Genomic DNA, 10,033 nt, shown 5'->3' with positions numbered 1-10,033 from the left:
TTATTCTTCGAAAGCTTCTCGAATGAGTATTTCTTTCATTTTTTTTAAATTGTCTTAAAGTAAATGTACATAAGGGTTTCAGTTCAACATGTCCATTTGTGAATACAATGCATCTTGATCAGTGACTGAATATGGAGCCACTGATTGATTCATTTTCTTCAAAGTCACTAAGTCAATATGAGAATGAATATGGTTTAAATCAATGGGTTCTAATTTTCTTTATAAGCATTCACTGCTTTCCATTATCCTCATGGTAAAACTGAAACTGAAACTCTTCCCAAGGCTGGGAAAAGCCTTACATTCTACAAACCATTCAGTAATCCAGCCCTAGCATCTCACTTCCTCTCTGTTTCCTGAGCTGTGTGTTCAGGACCAAAGAATTCTGCAGGGTCTCCTGTCAAGGTTCTCACTTTCTGGAAGATCTCTCCTTTCCCTGTCTGCCCAGATTGATGACATGCGTGTCGCCAGCATAAAAAGAGCATCCTGGATGCCTCCAATAAATGACTTTTGAAACCTGGGGAGGGTGGAGGAAAGATCATGGAATCACTGCACTGATCCATCTACCCTGGGCTCAGCATAAGGTAGAATTTCTCATAGTGTTGCAATATCTTAAGTTTGAAAGTATTACTTCTCAGTCTTCCCAAAAACGAGATCACAGAGCTCATGGAATGGCTTGTAAATCTGTGGAGGGATAGAAGACAAAGACTGGGTAGTCTCTCCTAGGACAGTGACACGAATGTTGAACAGAGCCATCAGAAGCACTGTGCATGGGAATCACCTGGGAATCTTGTAAAAATGACAGGTGCACCTGGGCAAGGTCCAGAGTCTCTATTTCTGGCACGCTCCCAGGTTTTGCCCCTGCTGATGCCCCAGGGCAGATGCACTGAGCATAAGGTGACAGCTCTAGTGATGTGTCCTGAATCCAACAGCCCCTCACACAGCCACAACAGCAGTGCAGCTCGCCAGCGCAAGTCTGACCATTTTCGTTCTTTGCCTTTCTCCCCAATTGCTTCAAAGACCAAGACCAAGCCTCTTGACTTCAGGCAGAAACACCTCAAAATATGAATCATTCATTCTAGACTCTGGATTCTGTTGGTGTTAGCTTCTCATTGCCTCCTCAAAGACGCCATCAGATTTTCTGCCTCACTCCTTTTATATATTATCATCACAGATATCATTTCTTCTAATATATAAACTTTTCCCTAATTCCTTCTCATCCCCACTAAGACCTTCCAGGTATAGCCAGGCTTGTAGCCAATTTGCATTGCATCCTTCCTTCAGAGATGACTGACTACAAGGCCTTAGTCATCTTTGTATTCTTGATGATGCTTATCCAAAGCTAGCAAGAGGAAGGAGAGGGGGAGGAGGAGAGAAAAAGAGGGAGAGAGGGAAGGAGAAAGAAAGTAAAAGGGGAGAAAGTAAAGAAGGAATAGGGAGCTGGGCGCTATGGCTCATGCCTGTAATCCTAGCTACACAGGAGGCTGAGATCTGAGGATCAAGGTTCAAAGCCAGCCCAGGCCCAAAAGGACCTGAGACTCTGATCTCCAATTAACCTCTAGAAAACAGGAAGTGGGGCTTGGCTCAAGGGTAGGGCTGTAGCCTTGAGCTGAAGAGCTCAGGGACAGCACCCAGGCTGAGTTCAAAAGAAAAGAAGGAGGAGGAGGAAGAGGAGGAGGAGGAGGAAGGGGAGGAGGAGGAAGAAGAAAAAGAAGGGAGGAAAGAAGGGAGAGAGGGAAGAAAGGAAAGATGGAGAGGAAGGAAGAAAATGAGGAAAGAAGAAAAGGAAGGGATCAAGGAAGGAAGGGAGGGAGAAAGGGAGGGAGGGAGGGAGGGAGGGAGGGAGGGAGGGAGGGAGGAAGGAAGGAAGGAAGGAAGGAAGGGAGGGAGGGAGGGAGGGAGGGAGGGAGGGAGGGAGGGAGGGAGGGAGGGAGGGAGAGAGAGAGGGAGGGAGGGAGGGAGGGAGAACTTTCAACACCACAAATTAACCCATGATTTTTCTCCCAGTAAGGTGCTGAGGCCTTAGCAGTAATTGCAGCATATGCTAAGGAGTGGAAGGCATAGTGCCATAAAGAGTAGTGAATTATTTGCTACTGAGTACCAGTTCCTCAAAACCAATCCAAGGTATCCTTAAATCTGCCAGATTATAATCACACTCCCTTACTTCCCAGCACTAACCCCCTGCAAATCACAGAAACAAAAGACCCATCACCACATACACTAAGGCATTTGCATAACCTCACAGAAGAGAGCCAGGACACAGAGAGAAGACCATCCTGCAATTCAAGCTACGTCAGGTTTCCTGTACCCCTTGGTAGTTTTTGTCGGATAGTGGTTCTCCCTCTGCTCCTCAGCTCACTAGTTAATCGTCCCTGTGCTCAAGCTCTGCTGTGCACTGCATTCATTCCCCACGGCCCTTGGGTTGTTTCCCCCTGAGGACAAACCTGAGGAAGAGGGAAGAATACTGCCCAGGCCCACACACCACTGTACTAAAAAAAAATAAAAATCTAAAAGCCATGCATATCACTGCATTTTGCAAATAACTAACTGACGCCCAGTTAACAAATAAAAATCAACTGAGCACAGATAGGCTCCCCAACATTCTGCCCAACGTCCCACATGGAACATACTGAGTTGAGAACTCTTTCACTCCCATCCCTGTTTGCCCAGCAAATGCAATGAATGCATCTCTACTCCTCCAGTTTCCAGTAAAGCATAGAAGGCTATTCTCAGCTCTGGAGTAATGAAGTCACAGGTCAGATATCCTCTGCCATAGGAAAACCAGATGGATCTCACAAGGGCCTATCTCTTTGCCAACATAGGCCCCCAGTCCTGGAACCAATTCCTATGATGGCTTGCTCACTTGTCCTGGGATTTCTTGGCAGTACAATCACTTCAGATCACTCACTCCCTCAACATTGGCTTAGGCTCCACCCCATCACTGTTGGTCAGGGAAAAGGCTAGGACCAATCATTTGGAAACTTTACATCCCCCAAATTCCTCTGTGCCTTACATTCTGGTCACTCAGTCACCACTCAAAATGGCAGCCTCTCCAATCTTCTCACTCCCGGCTTTCTGCCTGTTCTTTCTCCCCTGCTGTTTTCTCCTTCCAAAAGCCTCCCCATTCTTGAGTAAGCTAATTCTACTCCTGTCAGAAGCATACTTGTGTCCTGTGTCTATCCTGGCTTTTTACTCTGCTTGGTCATTGTTCATGTCATATAAGTTCCATTCGTGAACTATTACTTGCTTGAGAAATGAATGTAATTCTGACACCTTAAAGGCAAAGTCTCCCTTTCTCACTCCAACTCCCTTTCTTCACAGCTCTTCTGCTCATTTCTCTGCACTGTTCAAATTCCTTAAACAATGTTCTCACCATGTGTTTTTATAAAAAGCTCTCTTCAAAGTAGCAAACTCTCTTCACATTTGATTATCAGCTGTTCATATATACACCCGGTTCTTTTAACATTTAAATAAGATGTGTCTAATCCAAGAGAATTCCTAAATAACACAATTTGAAGTCAAAGCAATTCATACAATATGGAATACCAGTATCCAATTTCTACTAAAGGTCAGGCACCATATTAAAACAATCTCAAGTTAATAACTAGTTTATCCCCGAAATGATAATAGCTCTTTGTTGTTTCTTTAAGTTTCTAGTGATCCAAAACCAGTTCCTGCCACTTTACCATTTTCTCTTCCCTTCAACAATAGTGAAGACGGGTGTGCCTGGCCTTTCCCCACTCTGACCTGGGCTCCACAACCAAAGTGGCCATTTCCCAGGTGGCTGCTAAACTCCATCTGTGCTGAAAAGCCACAGTCTAACACCTGCCTACTCTTGACAGTCCTTATTCCATTGGACAACGAACTAATGAACTCCAATCACTTGTCTTGCTGGACTCTAGCAAGGAAGCAACAGACCCAGAAGAGACAATGTCTGACAAGCCATCACTGACCCAAGCACGATAAAGTTCCAACCCCAAGTCAGGTTATTCTGATTGACCGACTGAGTGACACACTCAGTGAGGAGGGTCCCTGGAGATTTTCTTCTCCAGTGAATTCTGGACTACAAGGTCATTGCCCTGGGAGCACTTTCCCTCCTCACCTCCTCGACTTCTAAGGCTGTTCTATCTAACAAGCTGACATAAAAGGGTAAGCTCAGTGCTCAGGGGCTGCCCCGGGGCTGCTGCAGGGCTCTTCTGGGCCCTCCTTCACCTGTCTTCCCAGGGAGATCCAGCTATGCTGCCACATATTGGAAGGCCTTGGGCTTCAGGGCTAAAACACTGAGGTGCCCAGTCCTCAGTCCAAATCTCTCTCGAACCCTTTGACCGTTCTCTGCAAAAACTGCAGGCCAAATCTTCTTATCTCCACAGCCCACTCCCTGGCCTGGCTTACTACCCCCCTTCCCTGTTCTCCTTGGAAGAAGAACACGTTATGTAACTTAACTGGCTTTTCTGAAGCTTGTCCGAACAACGACAGCCTCAGTACACTCAGATAGTGGAAATGATCTCCCTGTAAAATAAATTCATGGGGCCACTTAACAGAGTAGCTGCAGGGCCCTGGCAGAGATCCCACATCTCCTGCTGCCAAAAGTGAGTTTCCCTTTATCTCTCCCTACATGCCTCTTTTCATTTCAGGTGAACGCTCCTGGGCTTTTTGAAACAGGTGACTCTGGTCATGCTAATAAAGCCAGGCATGATAATATCACCTGTGATTTCAGATGTCAAACACTGAGGAGAAGAGGGAGAAGGAGTCTGAAATGACCACATCCTCTAACTAACATTCCAAAGGAGAAGCTGCTTATCTTGATTTTAATTTTTTTCAGTCTCCTTTCATCTCTTCCTCTAAAAGCACAGCTCAGAGAGGGGGCGGGGGGAGAGGTCTCCCATGAATTACTATGAGAAAAATAAAAAGCATTAATAAGTGGGAGCAGAGTGGGGGGATGGACAGTGAGATCTGATTGGTGATTCTTTCTACCTTGGTAGACCAGGCACAAATCATAAGCACAGACTTGAACAAATTCAAATTTTAAAGTAATATACACAAAATATGGTGCCAAAAATTTCAGCACCATTTTCTCTAGGTAAGGTAACCTATCAAGCAAAATGTCTGTGTAGACACAGGGTGGGGTGGGGGGGAAAGTTTATGAAGTTTACTTAAGAAATTAAATTCTTTTCAGTCTCCAAAAAAGTTCTGATATAAATCAGGTCATTCTTACTTGGCCTTAAACTTTGTGACTTCAAATCTCTATTGGCTAACATGACAGTATTTGCCTTTATATGAGTTCCACAGGGTATAATTCAGTAACTCCCTATTTATTATCATCTATTGGACACACCTACAATTCTAGGTGAGCTATAGGTTCCACTTCTAGCCACTAACCATCACTCCAGTCCCTCCTAACAAAACCTTCTCAACAGGATTCTTTGCTGGAGGCTATGAATTGGGTCTAGAAGCAATTCTGGTAAGGTATTTCTGGAAGGTTGGATGGATATAGGTAGGTTAGGTAGAGTCTGACCTCTGACAGGTTCTGGACTGAGGTACTTAGCTCAAGATGGTATTAAAGAGTGCTGGATATCTATTGTCAGAATGCCCAGTATTGGTGCCTAGGCCATGTCCAGTAGAGTTTTCCATTACTAAAGAGAAAATGATAGAGCCTGATGAGACTTCTAGACCAAATATAAGTAGAACCAAAGTCATGAAGTAAAGACCAGGCTGGGGAGATAGCTCACACCTGTAATCCCCTTTACTTGGGAAGCAGAGATAAAAGTATCATAGTTCAAGACCAGTCTAGACAAAAAAAAAAAGGTGAGATTCTATCTCAAAGAACAAGCTTGGCAGTTGTGATACATGCCTATAATCTCAACTATGTGGGAGGTATAAGGAGAAGGACCAGGAGCCAAATCCAGCCCAGGAAAGATTTTTTTTAAAAAAAGCACATGACCCAGCAAAGTTCCATGTGTGAACACCCATAATTCTAGTTATTTGGGAGGCATATTAGGAGCATCGAGGTTGAAAACCAGCCTGGCAGAAAAGTTCACAAGACCTTTTCTCAGCCCTTAGCTGGCACTGTGACACATGCTATCATCCCAAGTTGTGTGGAAGGCGGGGACTGGCTGGACTTGGTGTCAGGCCAACCCAGGTGAAAAACTCTACAAGAACATCTCCATGGAAGAAAACTGGCTGTGGTGGCACCAGCCTTGATCTTAGCAATGATGAAAGGCCTAACGGGGACTGAGCCCTTGGGCTCATACCCAGACAGTAAATGAGACCCTAGCCTCACAACAACCAGTGGAAAACAGAGCCGAAAGAGTGGCTCACCACCAACCCCTCAAGTCTGACACCAGCCCAAGAAATAAAAGCCTCTGAGTTCAAAACTCAAGTACACACACACACAGAGAAAGAGAGAGAGAGAGAGAGAGAGAGAGAGAGAGAGACAGAGACAGAGACAGAGACAGAGACAGAGACAGAGAGACAGAGAGACAGAGAGACAGAGAGAGACAGAGACAGAGAGAGAGAGATAGAGAGAGAGACAGAGAGAGAGACAGAGAGAGACAGAGAGAGAGCTTAGCATACCTTTGATTGTAGAATAAAACTTAATAGTAATACTTCATTGAACCTTTTTATGTTAATCAACACCATTCTCTTTGATTTTTCATACTAAGCTAATCCAAACCAGGATGGTCCACGTAGCAAGGAAAGACCTAAGATCAACTAAACTCAACTGGGTTGAAAAAACAGACAGACAGGCAGGCAGGCAGGCAGGCAAACAGGCAGACAGGCAGACACACACACACACACACACACACACACACACACACACACACACACACACACACACACACGGGATGGGGAAGTTAGAAAGAGGGAAAGAAAGAAGAATGAGAAGTTGAGAAGGAGAGGCTGGGAATGAGCCGGAAAAGAGTTGAGAGCAAACCAGCAAGTTTTTAGCCTAGATATGTCAATACTATTTCTGACCCTAGTGGAATTTTTCCTGAGATCTTGGCCAAGTGCCTAAACCTCCCTGTACTTTCATTAATTCATGAGCAATATGTGTGATCCCTGTCTCCTAAGAATGTTGTGCAAATTAATGAGCATATTTTTAAAAATGAAACATAACTGATGTGAAAGTCCTGTGTCTACCATAGAGGTGTTATAAATACTAGGTAATGTAATTTAAAATACACACGGATAGTTCCATTTGCATGAGGAATATAAGAACATTCAATTGTATAAAGTAACCCCCAGTTATGCTTTTCTTTAAGATTTTAAGCTGCAAATAGGACATCCCATCTCAAGGTCTGTGACGTGCTAGGCATTTATGACAGTGCCTAGTACTCAACATAGACCATTTTAGGGACTTCTTCCTCCTTATCATTTCACAAAATAAGAAAACAAATTCTAATTTTACAAAGCAGCTGGCCAGATGCTGTGTGTGTGCTCTCTGAGTGAAGACAAGATTTGAACCTCAAGACTGCCTTCTACCAGCCTATTTCTCTTCCCAAGAAACCGACCCACCTCCCTCAGCAAAGATAAAGATCCTATAGCACTTTTAATGTGTGTCAAGAATTAGATGCGAAATAAAATAATATAATAAAGCCTGGTAGAACATCTAAAAGAGAAAGCTTAGAAGTGTTTTATTAGCTCTAGAGACAACGTGTGAGACAAATTATCTATGCAATTAGCGAATTTATAGGAAAACAGCATATAACAGGTGAATTAATCACTTGCATTGCCTGTGCACTAAGCTCATTTTGGAACTGAATCATGACAGCCATCTCTGCAGACCTGGAATTGCACGGCCCCGAGTCAGGGGTTCCTGCTCTTCTCTGGCCCTGAGATGCTTCATAGCCTTGAGCAGGGCACCTCTTTTCAACATAATGTCTGGTAGAATTGAATAATCATGACGGAGAGAATGCGGGTCCAACTATGAAATCCCAGAAACTATGAAAGCCCCTCAGAAACATAGTAGACAGTGGAATTCACAGGGCATAAATTAGCATGTGCAATTCTGTCTAATTTGCTGTTCAGGAGGAGGAGAAAGGAAAATGACTCTTCCTCCTGGAAAGCCAACAAGCCCTGACAGTAACTTTCCGCTCGCTCCCTGACATCTCAGCCATCTGATGATTAGCACAGCTTAAGGCCATGGCCTCCCACCCCTCAGGGTGGCTTGTGTCCCAGGCTTTCCTCTAGCCCACACGGCGTCCACCTGTTTCCTCTTTCCTAACCCTGAAGCCATCTCTCCAGATACTGCCTAACGCCCGGAAACAGAATTCTACCTTTTGCTCTGAGGCGCAGGGTAGAGCTGGGCTTAGTCCGCCACTTAGGGAGGAGTTGGAGAGTTAAGGCTGAGACCACTGGGGCCCTCCAAGCCACCTGCAGAGTCTCTAGCCCCAGACAGGAAGTGCACAATGTTGGGGGGGGGGCTGGAAGTAGTGTATATTCTCCCAGAAAGAAACTGTAGAGAAGTTTATTTTATTTATTTATTTATTTTCACTGTGAGCATCTGTGTGGCCAAGTTCACCTACATGATTATGTAAGGCCATCCTTCAGCTTATGCAAAGTAGGCTAAAATCCTTCTAGTAAGATTTTAGGCACACGGAGATATTTCCCCAGCCCCCTCTCTGCAGCTGCTCCAAAATTCGACTCATGCCTCCAAACCATCTCTGTTGGCTTGCAGTTTTGGGTGTCAATGATACAGGCTGAAGTGACCCAGTAAGCAAGGAAGAAGAGACTGGGCTTGGGGCTCTGGGTGCAGATGGAGCTGAAGTGGGTAAAGTGATCACAAATTACAGAGGAATATTCACAACAACCTATGCCCAATCCCTAAACTGTGGGACACCCCGCAAAAAAAGTTGAAGCACTTGACCTCACCTCTAGGAACTGTCTCTTAGACTTTCCACTTCTACACACCCTTTTTATTTTGGTTTATCTTTGTTGTTTTTATTTGGGTTGTTGTTGCTGCTCCTGCTTTATTTTGTTTAATTTTTTTTTCTGGCTTTTTCCATTTCCATGTCCACTCGACTTCTAGTCTTATTTCCCTATTTAATATCTGGTCCTTTCCTAGCTACTGTGGGCTAGTCAGTGGGTGCCGCTATGGGCTATGGGGACAGAGGAAAGAGCACTCATAGATAAAGGTGGAGTCTCAGTGTCTCCATCTGTTAGCTGAGGCTACTTGCCTTTCCATCCTCAAGTGCCTCATCCATCAAAGGGAATCCCCTGCACCAGCCGCAGGGGATGACCTGACAGGTCGTGAGGCCAGCCTGTGAAGTCCAGAGGCTCGTAGGGCACCAGGGGGACTTAAATGCACCTCTTCTCAATCCCAGACATTCAAGTAGCAGTCCTGGCACAAGCCAGCCAAGAAGCCCTTTGTTCAAAACACTCTCTCTTCCCAGCAAGACTGATGATGGCATGGCTTCATGAGAGAGTGACAAAGACAGCAGCCAAGCAGAGCTGGGGGAAAAATACATATCCTCAGATCAAGGGCGAGAGCACAGACACAGGGGGCCAGCATGGTAAATATCTGAGAATGAGGAAGGAGTGATTAGAGCTTAGTGGTGCTGATTGACTATGTGGTTCTTTGGGGAAATAGACCAGTCGAAAGCAAAGAGTCACAGAATAGACTTGTCCTAGAACTTCTTCTGTTGTCATATGCAATTCCACCAGATGTGTCATTTCTCAAGAATAAAAAGTTCACTCGGCTTACAGCTCTGGAGGCTTGGAAGTCTCAGGCTGGGGGCCACATCTGGGTCGGCCTCCTTCTTCCTGGCTCCAAAGAGCTGCAGGATATCCCTAGCTCACTTGCCAGAGAGCTGCCCTTTGATTTTAAAAGTTGCTTCTTTTGATAACTCATTACTTGTGAATAGATTAAAGCCATCCCACTCAAAAGCCAGTCTTCACTGAGGCCATGTTTGAATATTTCACAATGACATTCGATTCCAACATGGGTATTGGTGGGACATATTCAAAAAAAGGAAACAAATTGGGGGCTGGAGCATAGCCTAGCAGTAGAGTGCTTGCCTAGCATGTACGATGACCC

Source organism: Megascapheus bottae, chromosome 20 (genome assembly GCF_031878675.1).
Source record: "Megascapheus bottae isolate mThoBot1 chromosome 20, mThoBot2.hap1, whole genome shotgun sequence".
NCBI lineage: Eukaryota > Metazoa > Chordata > Mammalia > Rodentia > Geomyidae > Megascapheus > Megascapheus bottae.
The sequence above is the reverse complement of the archived record's forward strand: the minus strand, read 5'-3'. Positions refer to the sequence as shown.